Below are 23,125 nucleotides of genomic sequence, written 5' to 3' on the forward strand. Positions count from 1 at the left end.
CATTCATTGTGTGTGCATTTGCATTGCTTTGACCTTTTTCTTTAGGTCCCGCCCTCTCGCACGCATCCAGTGAATGTCATGTCTCTCAGGCCATAAAGATTGGTTAAACTGCATCTCATTCATTACCAATAACACCGCAGCAAAAGCCAAGAGACCTTAAGAAAGACGTAATGCCACTAAAACTTGAATGGAAAGAAATAAGGTCATGTTGCCGCTGTTATTATGCTAGCAGTTATTTGTCTTATTAAAAACTGGCAGTTAATTACAGATGCAGTTTCACATTGCATTGTCAACAGGAAACAAAAATGATATACGCTTAAATTTCCCCGGAAATTAGGAGGGGTATGCATCACAAATATGTGTATGTGTATATATATATATATATATATATATATATATATATATATATATATATATATATATATATTTATAGGGGGCTGTACCTGACTTAGAACTTTGTCAATCGAATGGGATTTGACTGTTCAATGCGAAGATTAGACTATTCATTCATTTTTTATATATATTTACAGACTATCTGCCAATCAGAGAATCCACTGGCATGAATTTCAGTGATGATGTCCACAACATTAACATAGTCAAGTGCAACAGAGTCATGGGGACATATTTTTGAGCATTTAAAAATCAGTAAAAGACAGCTGCACATGATGCAAGATTTGAACTGCGGCCTCTTTGAATTGCCGACATATCATATCGTGCTACCATATGGATTTGTCGGAAGAATAAGACAGGCAGCACACATGTATTTCTCTCTAAATCAAGCTCTTATAACCTAATTTTTTAAAATTTCACTTTAAACATTTAAAAACAACAAGTAAATGAATAAACAATTGAAACAGTTTAAAATAAGTTCACTGCATTGCCTGCTACGAAATAATAACTTGTCCTCTTCAACAGGACAGGCTCGTTAGGCTACTGTATTTCTCTTTAAACATAATAAATAAATCTTAACTGTAAACAAATAAATAAATGAATTAAACACTTGCACTTTAAGATTTGAAATCTTTAAGATGAAAAAGGAAATGTTTATTTTCAGTCTTTTCTATGGCCACCTAGCTATGCAATGTGCTTAGGATTTTTTTTTTTTTTAATTTTGTATCCAAATGCAGTATGCCAGTGTACAAATACTTTTCTCTGTAGTTCTCACATAGACAGTGACAGACTAGACAGTAGAGAGCGGACATATAGTTCCACTCTGCTTATGGCTTGTTACAGGAAACAAGAACACTATAATTCTTTGTACAGCACTGAAAAGTTAGTATTTATGCAAATGAAATCAATTGCATACCCAGCTGCTCCTCTTTGGCTATTAACCTGATCCTGGATCAAGGCTGTGAAGACACAAAGAACCAAACCAAACCATTAGCCTTCCAGGCACAGATCTGAAATAAGAGCCAAAAGCATTCATCCACATCATTATCAAACCACTCTTTTAAAATTGTTAAACCAACTGACATCCACATAATTTAAGTTTAGCCTAATAGTAATTTTAAGATCAAACTGCAAATAATCAATGTGCAAAAACTGTGCACATTGTTAAGCTAAAAAAGAACAAGATATTTAACATATTATTAGTAGTAGTGCTGTCAAATATAACAGCATAATATTTCCATTATCTGTTTTTGTTCCTGGAACTATCTGAGAAACCAGTATGGTTTATTACTATGATTTTTTTTTTTGGCAATAGAATGTAGCAGCATGTACTGTACCAGGGATCCCAGGGAGAAAGAGAGAGGAGATGAGTAGGAGGAGAAGAATGGTCTCCATCTCTGTGTGTGTCAGTCTCCACACACTTTATGGACCTTATCTGATGGTGTCCAGTACGCCTGACCTGTTCAGGGTTCAGAAGTTTAAGGTCAATAGCTAATGCCTTTGGTGTCCTGTCTAACTGAGATTAAATTGGAATGGGGACCGCTGATTGAGTATGTACATCAGCGCACTCAGAACAATGTAGCTCCAATACTTCATTATATAAAATTGTAGTGTCTTTCACAGAAGTATAAAATTTGTGCACTTTCAAGCTATCGTCTTATTCCAAATGTTCGAATAACTCCCAACAATAGCATTTACTGCCAGAGTAAAGATAAGCGTAACTGCACAGAGTCAACTGGTACACTTAATTATTTTAATAACAGTGCAGTTGATAGTGCAACCGCTTTTAATAACATACACTCTTAGTAAAAACAGAGCTCATAATAAAATAATAAAATATACAAATAAAACATTAATACAATAATTACTCACAAAAATGTTAGTTATGCCTTTTTGTGGTGTCCACTTTCCATGAACAAATACGGATGACAGAATCGAGTTGTTTTCATACATGAACCTCTAATTTAGCAGTTGGCTCTAACCAGCTTTTATAGGCCCTTGTGGAAAGACACACTTCTGTTTTTCAAATCCTCAAAATCATCAGTTACAGCAAAAACAAAAAAAAATGTCCTCATACTTCTAGGAATTCATGTACTTTTTTAAATGCAGAACTTAACTGCAGAACTTCCCTCTGCTTCTTTTCTCTGAAACAAACCAAAGCATGTCAACATACTGTATCCAACATCACTGCACATGAAAACATACACATAGTCCTACACGAAAAAATGAACTGGGCCCCTTTGACTGTTCACATGGTATAGATTCATTTACCAAAATATCTGTCCCATTTCTGTTCCTCTTTCCTTCATAGATCACTTTGTCATTGAATTCTACTTTCTAAACTCTACTCTCATCTGTATCCAAAATTTACACTGAGCCAAGCAGGAAAGCGAGTACAAGTCCTGCTCTCTTTGCTTTGAATGGACTACCATGAACTTTAAAACGTTCATAACCTTCAGTGACCTTTAAGGACACAGACATTTTCGACAGTCAGCTGAGAAAATGCCACTTTACTCTTATCTCTGGCCTGTCACTCTATCCTTGATCTTTTCTCTGTCGAGTTTCTTTGCAGGTCTAATTTCATTTATTTAATTTTTTTAGTTTCTGTATTGCCCTAGGCTAACAGCGTTAGGTAATAATGTTGGTGAATGATGATTCAATAAACTTGCATGATCACCAATAAAACAATGTTTTGACAGGTTGTAATAGGACATGATTATGTTACAACTGTTTCTGACAATTGGCATATGATGATATTGTGATTGTGACGCTGTAAGTTGCTCAGTCATTTCATTTCTGGTTGTTTTGTTCCCACAGTCACATGACAGCACTTATCAGAACAGTCTCATGGCAGCTCAGCTATATACATATTGTTTGTTTTTTGGTATGTAAGTTGCTTTTGGGAGAAAAGTGTCTGCCAGATGAATGGATCTAATTTAAACGTAATGGTATGAAACTGCTGTTACTGCCCTGCAAGACATTTAGAGAAAAGACAGTTAAATAATAAAAGCTTAACGAAAGAAAGACATGGTTGGAGGACGTGATTATTCATATGTTGTTACTGTATTTTTTCACACTCCTTCTACTCATGTTTTCTTCATTTTCTTTTGTCTAATACTACTCTTAATTCATGTGAACTGTATTTCTGAGTGTGCGACACCTCACAAGAGATGAGGACGGCACTGATGCTTGTTTGAACACTGTTTGCATTCAGTTGAGGAGCACTGCAGTGTAATTATAATTTATATAATATAAATTAAAAATGAAAGATTTATATTATTATACTTTTTTGAAAATGTGACAATAATGTGTGATGCTCAGTCAGCATTCATAAAAATGTAAAATGTCAGATGACAAAAACAAAAACAAACAAACAAAAAAAGACAAAATGCTAAAGTCTGCAAATGTGAGCATTTTGAGCAAGTTCTTCTCTCAGTTCTGTTATCTGTCTGACATTTTAGCATTCGCACATACTCTCAAGTTCTCTCTATAAAGACACTTCCCTCCACAGAGACGTTCAGAACTTAAACCTGGGGTCACACAGTTTATCCACACTACGAAACACTGTAGCCAAACTTAAATACACAGTGCAGTCAGCCCTGAATGCCACAGTAATGATTAAAGAAATATGTATTAATTAGTACAAATTGTGAAGTAGTGTTAATAAACACAAATAAAAATCTTACTTAATCTAGACAAAATAAAAGAAATGGTTAGAACTTGAATAGACTGACTAACATGTATCACTACGCCAATCTTAGTGGGTCAGATCCTTTAGGCATGACATAGAAGATGTGAGATGCAGCTTCATAATGAACTCTCCACTGTGGTGGTGGTGAAATTTATAGGATAACTGTGGGCATGTTTGCCTGGAACCGAATCAGAATTTGCCATTGAGAATTCTCTTGTTCTCATTTTGAAACATAAAATATATATCATCGGTAGCACTTTACAATGAGACTACCCCTATAAAGGATTTATAAATGGTTTGTAAGTAGATTATTAATTTGATTGTAAACACTTTATACTTCATTAATAACAATTATAACAATTCATTAATAATAATTATAAAGTTATAACACAGTTTTCATACATCAAGGCGGGCTCACTATTTGGCAAGATCAAGTTACTGTTGCACTTTTCATCTATCTGTTCTGTTAAATCTCAGATCTTGCTAGTTGCTTAGCTTACTTTATCTTGTCCCTTTATCAGTCAGCATGTTAAACTGTCAGCTTCATCATCTCATTTTTATGATCATATATTTATGAGTTTTATGACCATATATTTATGTTTCAACACTTTGCCGAGCTTCCGAAGTGCAGACTCTTCGAAACACTGCTCTGAAGTGTGGTTCAAAACGTTCATGTCACATGACCATCGCAAACTGAGGCTTTGGTGTATTTCACTGCTATTTTCAACAGGTGCGTGCGCCCCTGCATTTGATTGACAGTGTCTGGAATAAACCTGATCACACATCTGTCTCAATGGCAAACTCTCAAAATGGTTAAAAGTCAAGCAAACACATCCCAACTTCAAGGATTTTTGTGAGAGGTGAAAGATTTTGAGAGATAGTGACATAGTGACATATAGCGATTGCCGGTGCAAGTAGTGAGGGATAGTTAGGTGAGATATAAGGTTAGTGATACATATTGATTGATAGGCTAGTGAGAGACAGACAATGAGTGATAGTTAACATAAATATAGTGACGTATTAATATATAGAGAGTGATAGTGACAAATAGCATGAGATAGGTGAGAAATAGTATAGCAATTTGACAGGGGTAGATAGATTGATAGATAGGCTAGATTAAGATGGAGAATCCATGTAAGAGATTCCAATCTCTGGTGCGGGATAATTTCAACTTGAAAAACCCCAAATACAGTGAGGTTCCTAGGACACATGATCCTCTGGTTTACTGGCAGGAGCAATGTGTCGTATATCCACACCTTAGTTGGGAGTTTAGCCGTGGATGTTTCTCCTACCAGTCCTGAAAATCAAACTGGCAACCTTTCGGTCACAAACCCGCTTCTCTAAGCATACGGCCATGGGCTGCCCTCGTAAATTGTTATTGTTATTTAAAATGTGTCCCACTAAGGAAAAAATGTTGAAAAAATGCTGGCCTCATGAAAGTTTTACTAATCACAGAGTTTTATATAAGAAGTGATATAACTGGTATTCAGAATAGTATGATCAGCACAACGACAGCATGAAAATTGCAGAAACCAAACCAAGAAGTTGACACCTAGTCCTATTCATGCATTAGCGTAGTAAGTAAACCTGCCTCGAACAGTTTCTCCTGCAATGGATGCTGCCCGTAATTAATTTCTATGGACTAGATAAGGCTGTGCTTCACCTGCTTGGTTAGAAAAAGAGACCCGTAGTTCACAGATTCCCTTTAAAGCTTAGTAACTGACTTTGTCGTTGTTACTTTAATTAGGCTTTTGGCCCAGTTATCACATGATTTTTCCTCAGCGGTGTCTGTGTTACGACACCCCTGTCTTAGATCATGCCCATTTCTAAATAACACATATTTACGCACGTGTAGTTGCTGAACTGGAAAACAAAAAGGCATAATGGGAAACGTAAATGCAATGCTAATTTGCATTTGCCTTTTCATTTTGTCAGATGCAGTGTGTTCATACTGAACATTAAATCGGAAACTTTTCAATATGTTTATCCATTTGTTGTTGTTTTTTTTTTTGGTTGTTGTTGTTTGTTTGTTTGCATTTTGTTAATAGGAAAAATAACAATTCAAATGAAATAATGCTCACAAGTGTAAGAAGTCAGAAAGGTACATTAGTGTCATTGAGAGAAGGACACAAGAAGGGCTTTGAATAGTTTTAACATATTTGGGTGGTATGGCCAGTTAAGGACAGCACAAACTGGAAAGGCCAGGTTCACACTCAGAACTGGAGTGTACCTGTGGTTTTGGAAAGGTACCAGCTTGTTACAGAGTCTAGCCACCTTCTGTTTGTGTAACCAAATTGATGTGAATACCCTTCAGCGTTCTATTAAAATACCAGTGGTCTGAGATGTGCGTATGTATATATGACAGAAGGGCATATGTCTTTATGAAACATATTTAATGAAGCATTATGAGGTTATGATGAATGCTAATTATCTTTGATAACTACAGTTGACTGATGTTACACAGTTATTACAGTTTGAGGAAGAGACTAGACTAGATGCATGTGCAGGGTTGTCTCAGTTTTATCTAAGAGGAACATAATACAAAAGACTTCCAGGAATTTACAGGATTAAAGATTCAGGCTTCATAATACACACGACAGGTTGGCAATCCAACACAAAAAACTGAGGGGAAACCAGGAGTATTTATACAGACAGAGCAAGACTGGATTAACCAAACACAAGTGGAGCCAATGATTAAGCTGATAAGGGGAGGCAAAGTATATTAGGGAGTAACACAAAACCTAAGAAAACTGACCAGTAGAGGGGGAAAGAGAGATCCAGAGCGTAACAATGCTAAGATTTAAGGACATCAAGATCAACGAAACACTTAGGATCATAGAAAAGCATTTACAAAATTCTAAACAAAATTAATTTACTCATTTATTAAAATCGACTTAATAATCAAACCTAACTACAATTTAACATTCTGTTTCTCTACAAAAAATTGTTTTAACATTAGTTTTTCTTTTGCATTTTCTTTTAACTAACTTTGCATAATAGAGCTTATGAAACTAACATAGTAAAAATTACTCTACTTTAATACTAAGTATCTGTAACTTAATGTTATTCTAATTAAATGTAAATTGCTCTAATTCACGCAAATTGCTTTAACTTAACATACATTTCTATAATGTATTAACTAAATTAATAATAAACAATTTAACTTTGTCCTGTTTCATCCCAGTTTGGATTCTCCAGATCCCAGTATTACTCTAAGTCCCTGCCATCATACTCCTCTACGTGCCAGTAGAGGAGTGTGAGGTCTAAACCATTGGGCCATTCGCTTGGGTTTTAACATAGTTGCACTCCAACACAGTGCTGACCTGATAGATTTGACACTTCATGGGGCAGCATTGCATCCACTTGGGCTGTGTTTTTTCCTCATAACCTGGGGTTATGAGAAGCTTGAACTTGGCCCTGATGTTTCTGGAGACATGTAGTTCAGAGTCAGGGATGTTGTGCAATAGAATGACTTCTTTCAGAAACATTGTTTGTGTATACTTCCTTCATGGCTGTTTCAGCCTCGTTAGTGCAGTAGGTAGCGCGTCAGTCTCATAATCTGAAGGTCGTGAGTTTAACCCTCACACGGGGCACACCCTTTTTACATAAAACTGTTCGTTAAAGGCACCATTTAGATGGCTGCTCAATAGTAAAATGGATTGTGTTTGTGACCCCACGTGAGGATTGCGGGATTCATTAGGACCTGACATGTATCTCTACTGGTACAGTTTTTGTGTGAATGCACAGGTGACCAGCTGCTTGTTTCACTGTATGTTTATGAATTTCTGTAAAAATACGGCACACACAAAAAAAGGCTCGGTCTACTATGCCTGCCAGTTTCTTGAGGTGCTGGAACCAGCAATTGAAGCCTTAGAGCATGCCAGTTTAAGCGTTGATGGTGTAGTGGTGAGCATTGCTGCCTTCCAAGCAGTTGACCTGGGTTCGATTCCCGGCCAGTGCAGTTCAGCTTTACTCCCTGCACCCTCTGAGGTTTGTGTTTGGCAACCGACACCAGCTTTGGCAGCTCAGGCACAGCTCTGATAATCACAATGGGTTTGTGAAGGTGGGTGAACATGGTTCACAAGCCCACAGCTTCTCATCAAAAACTGATGATGATGACACACACAAGAGTATTTCACATGATGTGAAAAGCATTTTAGTGGTAAAGTACAATGAGCATGGTAAAATGCCACAAGTGACATTTAATAAAGTGAATGCCAGTTTAGATGTTTATCCATGGGAATAATAACGAGGAAATAATCAGCAGATGACACGTTGGGGCTCTTAGAAGACCAGCAGCACTCCAACACTGCCACAATGAAACGTGCGTATGCCAAGTTTGAACCTGACACAGAGATGAGTACTTTTCTATGTCAAAGACTGTTTTTTTTTTGTAAATGTGAACTTTGGCATGGATTTGAGTGTATGCACATTCTAAGATCAAATCTGTGTGTGATAACTTTTTATAAATGAGACCTCTGGAGTCTGTGTAGCGCAGAGTCAGGGATGACACGCGACAGAATGGGGCTGTGACAAACGTTTTTTGCCTAAAGCCTCGAGCCGCAGTTTTCAGCCTCGTTAGCGCAGTAGGTAGCGCGTCAGTCTCATAATCTGAAGGTCGTGAGTTCGATCCTCACACGGGGCACAAGCCTTTTAACATAAACCCATTTAGGTGGCTGCCCAACACCTTGGTGATGTTAAAAGGCTTCGAGGTTGCAGCTCTCAGGTCTACCTCATGGCTTTCCTGAGGTGACGGAACAGACCATAACAGCCTTGGAGCACACGCATTCCAGCGTTGGTGGTATAGTAGTGAGCATAGCTGCCTTCCAAGCAGTTGACCTGGCTTAACATAAATTTCTGTAATAAATTAACTAAGTTAATATAAAAAAAATTAAAATTGTCCTATTTCATCCCAGTCTGGATTCTCCAGATCCCAGTATTACTCTAAGTACCTGCCATCACATGAACCCTGTGCCAGAAGAGGAGTGTGAGGGCTGGGGCCTCTTCCTAGGGTCTCCAAAAACTGCTGCAGCATAGCCTGTGAGTGACACATTGAAATGAAACTAAACTTAAATAGTCAAGTGAGCAGGGAGTTTAAAAGATGTTGTCTGAATGACTTAATGTTTCTGATAGACTCAAACATAAAATTCTACTCTTGGTTCACAGATTGAAAACTGAATGATACCTGTGCTAATTGGTTGTCAGTCAGTCTTCAGGACTGGACAGCAGAAGGTACAGATCCTCCTTATAGATGGACTTAAAGCATCCAAAGAGACTCCTGGACATCACCTCAGGTATTGTAGTCATAGCTAATGTAGTCTGACAATGAGCATAATCCCTGTTGTAAAACTCGAACCCTGTGCGCAAGAGCAAAAAAGGTCATTGTGCCATTCGCTTGGGTTTTGACATGGTTGCATTCCAACACCTGACCTGATGGATTTGACACTTCTTAGGACAGCATTGCATCCACTTGGGCAGTGTTTTTCCTGATAACCTGGGGTTATGAGAAGCTTGAACTTGGCCCTGATGTTTCTGGAGACATGTAGTTCAGAGTCAGGGATGTTGTGCAATAGAATGACTTCTTTCAGAAACATTGTTTGTGTATACTTCCTAGTTGGCAGCTTCAGCCTCGTTAGCGCAGTAGGTAGCGCGTCAGTCTCATAATCTGAAGGTCGTGACTTCGATCCTCACACGGGGCACAGTCTTTTACCCCTTTGGATGTGTGCCTGGTTACGCGTCAACTTCAAAAGGTTGCAACACTGTGGCTGCCCGCCCAGGTGCTGGAACAGACAATAACAGCCTCAGGCTCAGAAAAGCTCAGCGTTGGTGGTATAGTGGTGAGCATAGCTGCCTTCCAAGCAGTTGACCCGGGTTCGATTCCCGGCCAACGCAGTACATCTTTACTCCCTGCACCCTTTGAGGCTTGTGTTTGGCAACCGACACCAGCTTTGGCAGCTCAGGCACAGCTCTGATAATCACAATGGGCTTGTCACCCCATGGAACATACATCTGATGTGCCTAGTTTGCAACGCGCTTCAAGGTAGGCGAAAATGGTTTACAAGCCCACAGCATCTCATCAAAAACTGATACAGCATTCAAGAGTTTTTCACACGATGTGATGTATCTCCACCAGTACAGTGTTTGTGTGAATGCACAGGTGACCAGCTGCTTGTTTCACTGTGTGTTTATGAAGTTCTGTAAAAATACGGCACACACAAAAAAAGGCTCGGTCTACTATGCCCGCCAGTGTCTTGAGGTTCTGGAACCAACAATTAAAGCCTTAGAGCATGCTAGTTTCAGCGTTGGTGGTATAGTGGTGAGCATAGCTGCCTTCCAAGCAGTTGACCTGGGTTCGATTCCCGGCCAACGCAGTTCAGCTTTACTTCCTGCACTGCTGAAGGCTTGCATTTGGCAATCAGCAGCAGCTTTGGTGAAGTGGCAGTTGTCATAGTGAGGTTGCTTCCCCAGGGAATGTGGACGTGGTTTGCTTGCAGTGCACATCCAGAGAGCCCTTCAAGTTGAGAGACTTCAACTTATCTGCCAGTAACTAAAGTATGCGGTGTGTAAGTTCACTCTTTCTTTTGCTCTCCCTGTCCCTTTGACCCGATCGTGGCTGAGGCCTGCTCTCCTTCCCTCACTGCCATTTAGTGTAAGTCACTCCATCCATTAGCACATCCTTTAGGTAGCTTCTTGTCTTGGTAAATTATTATCTCTGTTGCATAACCAAATGGCAGAACATCTGATCCGTCTGTAAAGACTTTCCTGCTTTCACGAGACAGGCTGCAATGCATGATGGTCTAAGTCGATCAATGTAATACAGCTTCTGTACACTACATTTTGGTGTGCCTCGCAATAATTTTGTAGTGCACTATATAGTTTTGTAAATGTACAGTTGAGAATTGCTTGTCTAATAAACACAACATAAAATCCGCTCATTCAAGTTCCAAATTGTATACCTAATGAAAAAATCATAAAAAATATTAAATTATATATTTATCGAATAACATAAGTTAAGGCCATTTTACCACAGGTTAGTTTCATGAATCTTCCAAACTAACTCAATGGTAATAATATCTCCATATCTCCAGTTCCATTTTTTCTTAACATACATCTTTTGAAACCAATACCAAAGTCACAACACTGTTTAATCTCCTAAAACTTAACACAGTCCTGGACTTTATTTATGATTGTCCATTTTTGTGTGTGTCTGAACCTTTGTGTGAGTGTGTTTGTGTGTGTGTATGTCTGTCTGTCTGGCTGTTTGAGAAGGTGAATATTTAGCCTATCTTAAAAAAACACTAGCTATGTTCCAAATGTCCACTTGCCAACTCACTGACTCACTCACTCACTGACTCACTCCTTATATAATGTTTGCTACATAGAACACTCACTAGGGGATAAGGGCAGACAGCTGTTGATACATTTCAGATGCTATTTAGATGTTTCGCTGCTACATAATTATGCACCGGGTACAACCAGAAAAAGAGAGCCTTATTGTAAAGTGTGAAATACATCAGAATGAGTCACTAACATTTATAACTGCCAAAAGGGAGCCTTACTGTAAAGTGTAAAACACATCAGCATTTACTAATGAGTGGCTGAATTTTCTCTACAGTGAAGACAGTGCCTTCTATTTTGCAACAGTACAAACCAGGAAGTAGCATAATGCTAACACCGCAGGAGGGAAGTACATCATTCATGCAGACAATTACATTTACGGTACACAGATTACATTAAACTATCACAAAAATTAACAACACAACACAAAGACTACATTATGAACAATACACATTCACTTCTACTAGCCACAACAGGAAACATTAACTGGGGTTAAACAACAGTCCATTGCCCCAAAGCATGCTGGGAAGCTCCAGCTATCTAATCCCAACACGCATCACAATATACCACTTTAATATGATAGCATTTGTCATATCAACCCCCGTGATGATAATTAGGACGGCTGCTGATAGCATGCTGAAAATGTCAAGGTAAACAATATTGCATCCTTAGTGTATGAATCTGGTATGTGACATGCAATAATTGGATATGCCAAATGAAACTTTTTGGACTATTAAGATATGCTAATGGTGGTTAAATGCAAGTAACTTATTAACAAATATCTGATGGGGCTGACAGGTATAAATGCTGGCTGATGGAGAAGACAAAGCTAAGTAAGTAACCAATGAGATCAGAGGCGTAATAGTACACATAAATGTGGGATCACTATTTGGCAAGCAACAGGTCACTGCTGCACTTTTTATCTAACGGTTTATAACAGCTTATTAATGATTTATAAAGTGTTCGCAACCTAATTAATAATCTAATTATAAACCACTCACAAACCCTTTATGAGGGTAGTCTTATTGTAAATTGGTACCAAAAATAATTTAAGAATGGAAACAACACTACAAAACGGCTGATTCATTATATACTGGACATTTGGAACACAGCAATGAACATGTATCAATGCAGACGACACCGCAGAAGCTGTGCATGTGTGAATAAAAATCATTTAATAAAATAAATAAAAGTAGCGAGAAGTGTGTAGTCTAATGTAATGAAGTACAAGTACATTTTTTAAAGTGTAAATGTACTCGAGTAAGAGTGAAAAGTATTATGCATTAAACCTTGTAAGTACAATTTAATGGAAAAAGTTACTTCAGTACATGTAACGGGGTAAATGTAACACATTACTACCCACCTCTAGTTGCTGGTTTGTGGAGGTGTCAGTCTGCACCCAGGGCTTTTAGTGGGCAATGTTCTGCCAGGTAGGAGTAATCCTCCATGTGGCCTCCAGCAGCGTGGTCTGGAAATCAGGGTCCAAGGTCTACATTGGGAAACCTTGCTCCAGGGGGGAGCTCTTTTCCCTGTATAAGTGTGCCCGCCGTCCAGGAGCCTGGAGGTCGGGATCCAGAGCCTCCACTGGGCAATCTTCCCCCCAGGGCTTAACACTCTTCCCTGGGTCAGTATGGATGGCCGCTAGGAGTGTGAACATCATGTGGAAGGTCTAGTTTCTTGCATGACTAACTTTGTTGAGCAGACATGCGGGAGGTGCAAAGTATTGCCACAGCAGGCCCCCAGTGCATGAAAAACAGCCGTTCAAATTCCCAGTGACGCATTCTCATCCAAAATAAGCTCTGGTGGACAGGACCTGGCCCGCATTGGCCCTCAAGGGCTCCCACTGGCCCCAACCCAAATAAGCCCAAACTAGGCAAGACGCTGAAGAAAACCGGATTTGTGACCTACACTTGTAGCATAGATCATTTCAACAGCATTTCATCCAGCTAGACAGCACTAATCTGAGAGTTTTGACAGTTCTTGGAGCAGCATATCATCCAGCTGGGCAACGTTTTTCATAATGAACTGGGGTTATGAGAAGCTTGGCCTCGGCCCCAATGCTTCTGGAGACATGTAGGGGTGCAGGGTCAGGGATGTTGTGTGAGAGAGCTAGTGGTGCTGGAAACATTGTTTCTGTATCTAGCTGGACTGAGGTTTTTCAGCCTCGTTAGCACAGTAGTTAGCGCGTCAGTCTCATAATCTGAAGTTGGTCAGTTCTCGCATGGGGCACAGCCTTTTTACATAAACCCATTTGTTAAAGGCACCATTTGGATAATGGATTGTGTTTGTGACCCCACGTGAGGATTGCGGGACTCATTAGGACCTGATGTGTATCTTCATCAATACATTGTTTGTGTGAATGCACAGGTGACCAGCTGCTTGTTTCGCTGTATGTTTATGAAGTTCTGTAAAAATATGGCACACACAAAAAAAGGCTCTGTCTACTATGCCTGCCAGTGTCTTGAGGTGCTGGAACCAACAATTGAAGCCTTAGAGCACACCAGTTTCAGCGTTGGTGGTATAGTGGTGAGCATAGCTGCCTTCCAAGCAGTTGACCTGGTTTTGATTCCCGGCCAACACAGTTCAGCTTTACTCCCTGCACCCTCTGAGGCTTGTCTTTGGCAACTGACACCAGTTTTGGCAGCTCAGGCACAGCTGTGATTATCACAATCGGGTTGTGAAGGTGGGTGAACATGGTTCACAAGCCCACAGCATCTCATCAAAAACTGATGATAATGACACACACAAGAGTATTTCACCTGATGTGGAAAGTGTTTTAGTGGTAAAATACCACAAGTGACATTTAATAAAGTGAATGCCAGTTTACATGTGTATCCATGGGAACAAAGCATGTGTGGCGGTCCCAAAGCATGTGTGGCGGACATGGAGATACTTTTCTATGTCAAAGACCATTTTTATACATGTGAACTTTGGCATGGATTTGAGTGTATGCACATTCTAAGATCAAATCTGCGTGTAAGACCTTTTTATAAACGAGGCCTCTGGAGTCTATGTAGTGCAGAGTCAGGGATGACACAAGATAGAAATGGGGCTGTGACGAACGTTTTTTGTCTAAAGCGTCCAACTCTTCTTTTCAGCCTCGTTAGCGCAGCAGGTAGCGCGTCAGTCTCATAATCTGAAGGTCGTGAGTTCGATCCTCACACGGGGCACAAGCCTTTTAACATAAACCCATCAACATGGCTGCCCAACACCTTGGTGATGTTAAAAGGCTTCGAGGTTGCAGCTCTCAGGTCTACCTTGTGCCTTTCCTGAGATGATGGAACAGACCATCACAGCCTTGGAGCACACGTGTCATCCCTGGCTTCGCTTGGGTTTTGACATGGTTGCGTTCCAACACAGTGCTGACCTCATGGATCTGACACTTCTTGGGACAACATTGCATCCACTTGGGCAGTGTTTGTCCTGATAACCAGGGGTTATGAGAAGCATGAACTTGGCCCTGATGTTTCTGGAGACATGTAGTTCAGAGTCAGGGATGTTGTGCAATACAATGACTTCATTCAAAAACATTGTTTGTGTATACGTCCTACATGAAAGTTTCAGCCTCGTTAGCGCAGTAGGTAGCGCGTCAGTCTCATAATCTGAAGGTCGTGACTTCGATCCTCACACGGGGCACAGATTTTTTATCCCTTTCCATGTGTGCCTGGTTACTCGTCAACCTCAAAATGTTGCAAAACTGTGCCTGCCTGCCTGCCCAGGTGCTGGAACAGACAATAACAGCCTCAGACTCTGACAAGCTCAGCGTTGGTGGTATAGTGGTGAGCATAGCTGCCTTCCAAGCAGTTGACCCGGGTTCGATTCCCGGCCAACGCAGTTCAGCTTTACTTCCTGCACTGCTGAGGGCTTGTGTTTGGCAACCAACACCAGCTTTGGTGGAGTGGCAGTTGTCATAGTGAGGTTGCTTCCCCAGGGAATGTGGATGTGGTTTGCTTGCAATGCACATCTAGAGAGCCCTTCAAGCTGAGAGACTTCAACTTATCTGCCAGTAACTAAAGTGTGGGGCATGTAAATTCACTCTTTTTTTTGCTCTCCCTGTCCCTTTGACCCGATCGCGGCTGAGGCCTGCTCTCCTTCCCTCACTGCCATTTAGTGTAAGTCACTCCATCCATTAGCACATCCTTTAGGTAGCTTCTTGTCTTGGTAAATTATTATCTCTGTTGCATAACCAAATGGCAGAACATCTCATCCGTCTGTAAAGACTTTCCTGCTTTCACGAGGTAGGCTGCAATGCATGATGGTCTAATTCGATTGATGTAGGAAACAGCTTCTGTACACTACATTTTGGTGTGTCTCGCGATGATTTTGCAGTGCACTATATAGTGTCATAAATTTACAGCTGAGAATGGGAACAGCACTACAAAATGGCTGATTCACTATATACTGGATTATACAATGGGTGAGTGGACATTTGGAACACAGCAATGGCATCAAAGCAGTCAACACCGTAGAAGCTACCTTTATAAAGGATTCATAAATGGTTTACAACTGGGTAATTAAGTTGTAAACACCTTATAAATCATTAATAAGCAATTACAAACAAGTTATAACTCAGTTTTCATACATCGATGCAGGCTCACTATTTGGCAAGATAAAGTTATTGCTGCACTTTTCATCTATCTATTCTGTTATATCCCCGATCTTGCTAGTTGCTTAGCTTACTTTATGTTCTCCTTTTATCAGTGAGCATGTTAAACTGTCAGCTTCATCTCATTTTTATGACCATATGCTTATTAGTTACCGACATTTATAAGTGCCGAAAGGGAGCCTTATTGTAAAGTGTGAACCACATCAGCATTTACTAACAAGTTCCTAACATTTATAACTTCCAAAAGGGAGCCTTACTGTAAAGTGTAAACACATCAGCATTTACTAATGAGTGAAAAGTGGCTGTGGCTTAGTTGGTTAAAGCGCCTGTCTAGTCGCTACAGTAGAATCAATGTTGTGAAAACTGTGGGAGTAGCCGAAAACAACCATAATAATAATAATGAAACTTAAGAACAATATGTGATTGCACAATCACATAATATTGAAGAAATAATCAGGCAGCAGATGACACGTTGGCGCTCTTAGATTTCCGAAGACCAGCAGCCCTCCAACATTGCCACAATGAAACGTGCGTATGCCAAGTTTGAACGCGACATAGAGAAAAGTACTTTTCTATGTCAAAGACCGTTTTTATACATGTGAACTTTGGCATGGATTTGAGTGTATGCACATTCTAAGATCAAATCTGCGTGTAAGACCTTTTTATAAATGAGGCCTCTGGAGTCTGTGTAGTGCAGAGTCAGGGATGACAAAAGTTTTTTGCCTAAAGCGTCCAACCGCTGTTTTCAGCCTCGTTAGCGCAGTAGGCAGCGCGTCAGTCTCATAATCTGAAGGTCGTGAGTTTGATCCTCACACGGAGCCTTTTAACATAAACCCATCAACATGGCTGCCCAACACCTTGGTGATGTTAAAAGGCTTCGAGGTTGCAGCTCTCAGGTCTACCTCATGGCTTTCCTCAGGTGATGGAACAGACCATCACAGCCTTGGAGCACACGTGTCATCCCTGACTTCGCTTGGGTTTTGACATGGTTGCGTTCCAACACAGTGCTGACCTCATGGATCTGACACTTCTTGGGACAACATTGCATCCACTTGGGCAGTGTTTTTCCTGATAACCTAGTGTTATGAGAAGCATGAACTTGGCCCTTATGTTTCTGGAAACATAAGAGTCAGGGATGTTGTGCAACAACAGTGAAACAAGCAGCTGGTCACCTCTGCAAACTAGGCACATCAGATGTATGACAATCCCATTGTGATTATCACAGCTGTGCTTGAACTGCCAAAGCTGATGTCGGTTGCCAAACACAATCCTCAGAGGGTGCAGGGAGTAAAGCTGAACTGCGTTGGCCGCTTGGAAGCTGCTTGGAAGGCAGCTATGCTCACCACTATACCACCAACGCTGCTAAGGAGAGTCTGAGGCTGTTATTGTCTGTTCCAGCACCTGGGCAGGCAGCCACAGTTTTGCAACCTTTTGAAGTTGACACGTAACCAGGCACACATCCAAAGGGATAAAAGTCTGTGCACATTGTCAGACTACATTAGTTATGACTACGACACCTGAGGTGATGTCCAGGAGTCTCTTTGGATGCTTTAAGTCCATGTACAAGGAGGATCTGTATCTTCTGCCGTCCTGACTGACAACCAATTAGCACAGGTATCATTCAGTTTTCAATCTGTGAACCTTCAGATTATGAGACTGACGCGCTACCCGCTGCGCTAACGAGGTTGAAAACAGTAGCTGGCCACTTTCCAGTCATTAGTAAATGCTGATGTGTTTACACTTTACAGTAAGGCTCCCTTTTGGAAGTTATAAATGTTAGGAACTTGTTAGTAAATGCTGATGTGGTTCACACTTTACAATAAGGCTCCCTTTCGGCACTTATAAATGTCGGTAACTAATAAGCATATGGTCATAAAAATGAGATGAAGCTGACAGTTTAACATGCTCACTGATAAAAGGAGAACATAAAGTAAGCTAAGCAACTAGCAAGATCGGGGATATAACAGAATAGATAGATGAAAAGTGCAGCAATAACTTTATCTTGCCAAATAGTGAGCCTGCATCGATGTATGAAAACTGAGTTATAACTTGTTTGTAATTGCTTATTAATGATTTATAAGGTGTTTACAACTTAATTACCCAGTTGTAAACCATTTATGAATCCTTTATAAAGGTAGCTTCTACGGTGTTGACTGCTTTGATGCCATTGCTGTGTTCCAAATGTCCACTCACCCATTGTATAATCCAGTATATAGTGAATCAGCCATTTTGTAGTGCTGTTCCCATTCTCAGCTGTAAATTTATGACACTATATAGTGCACTGCAAAATCATCGCGAGACACACCAAAATGTAGTGTACAGAAGCTGTTTCCTACATCAATCGAATTAGACCATCATGCATTGCAGCCTACCTCGTGAAAGCAGGAAAGTCTTTACAGACGGATGAGATGTTCTGCCATTTGGTTATGCAACAGAGATAATAATTTACCAAGACAAGAAGCTACCTAAAGGATGTGCTAATGGATGGAGTGACTTACACTAAATGGCAGTGAGGGAAGGAGAGCAGGCCTCAGCCGCGATCGGGTCAAAGGGACAGGGAGAGCAAAAAAAAGAGTGAATTTACATGCCCCACACTTTAGTTACTGGCAGATAAGTTGAAGTCTCTCAGCTTGAAGGGCTCTCTAGATGTGCATTGCAAGCAAACCACATCCACATTCCCTGGGGAAGCAACCTCACTATGACAACTGCCACTCCACCAAAGCTGGTGTTGGTTGCCAAACACAAGCCCTCAGCAGTGCAGGAAGTAAAGCTGAACTGCGTTGGCCGGGAATCGAACCCGGGTCAACTGCTTGGAAGGCAGCTATGCTCACCACTATACCACCAACGCTGAGCTTGTCAGAGTCTGAGGCTGTTATTGTCTGTTCCAGCACCTGGGCAGGCAGGCAGGCACAGTTTTGCAACATTTTGAGGTTGACGAGTAACCAGGCACACATCCAAAGGGATAAAAATCTGTGCCCCGTGTGAGGATCGAAGTCACGACCTTCAGATTATGAGACTGACGCGCTACCTACTGCGCTAACGAGGCTGAAACTTTCATGTAGGACGTATGCACAAACAATGTTTTTGAAAGAAGTCATTCTACTTCCCTTACTCTGAACTGCATGTCTCCGGAAACATCAGGGCCAAGTTCATGGTTCTCATAATCCCTGGTTATCAGGACAAACACTGCCCAAGTGGATGCAATGCTGTCCCAAGAAGTGTCAAATCCATGAGGTCAGCACTGTGTTGGAACGCAACCATGTCAAAACCCAAGCGAATGGCACAATGACCTTTTTTGTTCTTGCGCACAGGGTTTGAGTTTTAGGTATAAATGGTATAAATGCTGGCTGATGGAGAGGACAAAATAACCTAAGTAACCAATGATATCAGAGGCTTAACAGTACACATAAATGTGGGATCACTATTTGGCAAGCAACAGGTCACTGTTGCACTTTTTTTATCTAACGGTTTATAACAGCTTATTAATGATTTATAAAGTGTTCGAAACCTAATTAGTAATCTAATTATAAACCACCCACAAACCCTTTAACAGGGCAGTGGTAAAGTGGTACCAAAATAATTTAAGAATGGCAACAGCACTACAGAATGGCTGATTCACTATATACTGGACATTTGGAACACAGCAATGAACATGTATCAATGCAGACGACACCGCAGAAGCTGTGCATGTATGAATAAAAATAATTTAATGAATTAAATAAAAGTAGCGAGAAGTGTGTAGTCTAATGTAATGAAGTACAAGTACATTTTTTAAAGTGTAAATGTACTCGAGTAAGAGTGAAAAGTATTATGCATTAAACCTTGTAAGTACAATTTAATGGAAAAAGTTACTTCAGTACCTGTAATGGGGTAAACGTAACACGTTACTACCCACTTTGAGTTGCTGGTTTGTGGAGGTGTAAGTCTGCACCCAGGGCCTCTAGTGGGCAATCTTCTGTGACCCCACGTGAGGATTGCGGGACTCATTAGGACCTGACGTGTATCTCTACCAGTACAGTTTTTGTGTGAATGCACAGGTGACCGGCTGCTTGTTTCGCTGTATGTTTATGCATTTCTGTAAAAATACGGCACACACAAAAAAAAGGCTCGGTCTACTATGCCTGCCAGGTTCTTGAGGTGCTGGAACCAACAATTAAAGCCTTAGAGGCTACCAGTTTCAGCGTTGGTGGTATAGTGGTGAGCATAGCTGCCTTCCAAGCAGTTGACCCGGGTTCGATTCCCGGCCAACGCAGTTCCTCTTTACTCCCTGCACCCTCTGAGGCTTGTGTTTGGCAAGGAATACCAGCTTTAGCAGCTCAGGGACGGCAGCGATAATCACAACGGGCTTGTCACCCCACGGAACATACATCTGATGTGCCTAGTTTGCAATGTCCTTCAAGGTACCCCTAGGATAGCAATAACACCCCCCCACACTGAGCATAATCCTGTAGCAGTTGTAAAACTCTAACGCTGTATGACAGAGCAAAAAAGGTCATTAGGACTTTCGCTTGGCTTTTGAAGTGGTTGTGTTCCAACACTGCACTGATCTGATAGATATGATGCTTCTTGGGGCAACATTGCATCCACTTGTGCAACATTTGAGCAGCACGGTGGTGCAATGGGTAGCGCTGTTGCCTCACAGCAAGAAAGTTCAATTCCCTCCCGGGCAGTCTTTTCTGCCTGGAGTTTGCATGTTCTCGTGGTGTCTGCGTGGGTTTCCTCCAACAGTCCAAAGACATGCAGGTTAGGTGAATTTGAGACACTAAATTGCCCCTTGGCATGAATGTGTGTGTTTGTCTGTGTGTCTACCCTGCGATGGACTGGCAACCTGTTCAGGGTGTTTCCCTGCCTTACGCCCAATGAACACTGGAATGAGCTTGAACTTGGACCTAATGCTTCTAGAGACATGTCACACAGAGTCAGGGATGTCGTGTGATAGAGCTGAGACTGTGGGAGATGTTGTTTTTGTATACAGTAGCGTGTCAGTCTCATAATTTGAAGGTTGTGAGTTCGATCTTCACACGGGGTACAGCCTTTAATCCCTTTGGTTGGCTGCCCAGCTCCACATCAACGTTAAAACGCCACAAGGCTGCCGCTTCTGTGCCTGCCTGCCAGTCTTTTGAGGTGCTGGAACCGACAATGACAGCCTTGGAGCTCAGTGATCTCAGCTTTGGTGGTAGTGAGCATTGCTGCCTTCCCAGCAGTTGACCTGGGTTTAATTCCTGGCCAGTGCAGTTCATCTTTACTCCCTGCACCCTTTTAGGCTTGTGTTTGGCAACCAACACCAGTTTTGGCAGCTCAGGCTAGGGTGGCAATTATCACAACGAGGTTGTGCCCCCGGAATGTGGACATGGTTCACTTGCAATGTGCATCTAGAGAACCCTTCAAGTTTAGAGACTTTCATTGGCCTTTCACTGCTCTGCCAGCAATTAAAAGTGTACAGTGTGTAAATTCATGCCTTCTTGCCCTTCTTTCCCCCTCTCTTTCTCTTTCTCTCTCTGTCTGTCCCTGTCCCTTTGACCCGATTGTGGCTGGGGCCTGTTCTTCCTCTGCTCTTTCCTCTCTTTCCTTCACTGCCATTTAGTGTAAGTAACCCCATCATCCATCAGTTCATCCTTTAGGTAGCTTCTTTTCTTGGTGTGCACGCTTCTCAGCCAGACATTGCATTTCGTTGGTCGACAAGAAAAACAGCAGGACCATGGCCCTCCAGGACTGGATTTTGACACCCTTGCCTAAGAGAGTAGTCACTGCCACATGTTTCATACTATTTCACCTGTATTCTAAATGTAGTGAGGTTAAGTTACTGTTATCATCACTTTGTTAATTTTGCTGTTTATAAGCTATAGTGTGTGTGTGTGTGTGTGTGTGTGTGTGTGTGTGTGTGTGTGTGTGTGTGTGTTGCTGTCTATTGATAGTTTAAGTTCTTGTGAGAGGAGACCCATGTGTATCTTTCTGCAGCTCACTCTCTTTCTTTCCATCAACTTTTCTTACACTTGTATCCGGTCTTATACTGAATGTAGCAGGAGGACATGTGCAGTAGACAGCTGCTTAAGGCTATGTTTGCTTTGTTTTCCGCCATTGGGGGCCTGGAGGCCAGGATCCAGGGTCTCCACTTGGCAATCTTTCCCCCAGGGATTAGCAGTCTTCTCTGTGCTCATAGTGTGTCTTTCAACTCTAGAAGCTGGAATCCTGAAGATCTATTTAAATTAATGCAAGCTCATCGCCATGTCACTAAAGTAAGAGGAAATGCATTCTAAACATATTTTGATGTTATCCTGATCTGTATGGGAAAAATAGTCTTGTTTAATTCCCAAAGTGTTTCACAATGAAATGTGCGTATGCCAAGTTTGAACGTGACATGGAGATACTTTTCTATGTCAAAGACCATTTTTGCAAATGTAAACTTTGGCATGGATTTGAGTGTATGCACATTCTAAGATCAAATCTGTGTGTAATAACTTTTTATAAATGAGGCCTCTGGAGTCTGTGTAGCGCAGAGTCAGGGATGACACGAGATAGAAATGGGGCTGTGACAAACGTTTTTTACCTAAAGCGTCCAACTGATGTTTTCAGCCTCGTTAGCGCAGTAGGTAGCGCGTCAGTCTCATAATCTGAAGGTCGTGAGTTCGATCCTCACACGGGGCACAACCTTTTAACATAAACCCATTTAGGTGGCTGCCTAACAGATTGGTGATGTTAAAAGGCTTCAAGGCTGCAGCTCTTTTTTTTCTCTTTTGTCAGAAATACTTACAGTACACTACAGCAACCAGTCAATGTCCATTACAGTCCCTTAAATGATTAGCATTTCACCACCGCACTGCCCGACCCGTAAAAATATGCATTAATTAACCACCCGAACCCCGCCCAACCCGCAATCCGCCAGCTTTAGCCTGTATAGCAATGACATCCATCTCACAGAGCGAAAGATAGCGTTCTCTTATTTAGTGCACATTTTAAAAAGGACAGACACTCGTATAGACAACAAGGTTTTGCACTAGCCACTGTAGGCTCCAGCAGAGTGAGCAGTGTTGCACTAGGCAATTTCATTTTTGGCCTGTTTGCCCAAACATTAGCATAATACATTGATTGCAAGGCATAGT

General features: G+C 41.1%; 12 non-coding genes across 12 annotated transcripts; 10 read left to right on the forward strand and 2 right to left on the reverse strand.

The window, feature by feature from the left end:
* Positions 1-7,970: 7,970 nt before the first annotated feature.
* Positions 7,971-8,042, forward strand: trnag-ucc (transfer RNA glycine (anticodon UCC)). Its single transcript has one exon. It is a non-coding gene; the product is annotated as a tRNA-Gly (tRNA).
* Positions 8,043-8,653: 611 nt separating this feature from the next.
* Positions 8,654-8,726, forward strand: trnam-cau (transfer RNA methionine (anticodon CAU)). Its single transcript has one exon. It is a non-coding gene; the product is annotated as a tRNA-Met (tRNA).
* Positions 8,727-9,707: 981 nt separating this feature from the next.
* trnam-cau (transfer RNA methionine (anticodon CAU)) lies at positions 9,708-9,780 on the forward strand. Its single transcript has one exon. It is a non-coding gene; the product is annotated as a tRNA-Met (tRNA).
* Positions 9,781-9,901: 121 nt separating this feature from the next.
* trnag-ucc (transfer RNA glycine (anticodon UCC)) lies at positions 9,902-9,973 on the forward strand. Its single transcript has one exon. It is a non-coding gene; the product is annotated as a tRNA-Gly (tRNA).
* Positions 9,974-10,380: 407 nt separating this feature from the next.
* Positions 10,381-10,452, forward strand: trnag-ucc (transfer RNA glycine (anticodon UCC)). Its single transcript has one exon. It is a non-coding gene; the product is annotated as a tRNA-Gly (tRNA).
* Positions 10,453-14,516: 4,064 nt separating this feature from the next.
* Positions 14,517-14,589, forward strand: trnam-cau (transfer RNA methionine (anticodon CAU)). The gene has a single exon. It is a non-coding gene; the product is annotated as a tRNA-Met (tRNA).
* A 393-nt stretch (positions 14,590-14,982) lies between these two features.
* On the forward strand, positions 14,983-15,055 carry trnam-cau (transfer RNA methionine (anticodon CAU)). Its single transcript has one exon. It is a non-coding gene; the product is annotated as a tRNA-Met (tRNA).
* Positions 15,056-15,181: 126 nt separating this feature from the next.
* trnag-ucc (transfer RNA glycine (anticodon UCC)) lies at positions 15,182-15,253 on the forward strand. The gene has a single exon. It is a non-coding gene; the product is annotated as a tRNA-Gly (tRNA).
* Positions 15,254-18,801: 3,548 nt separating this feature from the next.
* Positions 18,802-18,873, reverse strand: trnag-ucc (transfer RNA glycine (anticodon UCC)). Its single transcript has one exon. It is a non-coding gene; the product is annotated as a tRNA-Gly (tRNA).
* Positions 18,874-18,998: 125 nt separating this feature from the next.
* On the reverse strand, positions 18,999-19,071 carry trnam-cau (transfer RNA methionine (anticodon CAU)). Its single transcript has one exon. It is a non-coding gene; the product is annotated as a tRNA-Met (tRNA).
* A 1,134-nt stretch (positions 19,072-20,205) lies between these two features.
* On the forward strand, positions 20,206-20,277 carry trnag-ucc (transfer RNA glycine (anticodon UCC)). The gene has a single exon. It is a non-coding gene; the product is annotated as a tRNA-Gly (tRNA).
* A 2,320-nt stretch (positions 20,278-22,597) lies between these two features.
* trnam-cau (transfer RNA methionine (anticodon CAU)) lies at positions 22,598-22,670 on the forward strand. The gene has a single exon. It is a non-coding gene; the product is annotated as a tRNA-Met (tRNA).
* The last annotated feature ends 455 nt before the right edge of the window (positions 22,671-23,125 follow it).

The sequence above is a fragment of the Chanos chanos genome, chromosome 12 (assembly GCF_902362185.1).
Source record: "Chanos chanos chromosome 12, fChaCha1.1, whole genome shotgun sequence".
Lineage (NCBI taxonomy): Eukaryota > Metazoa > Chordata > Actinopteri > Gonorynchiformes > Chanidae > Chanos > Chanos chanos.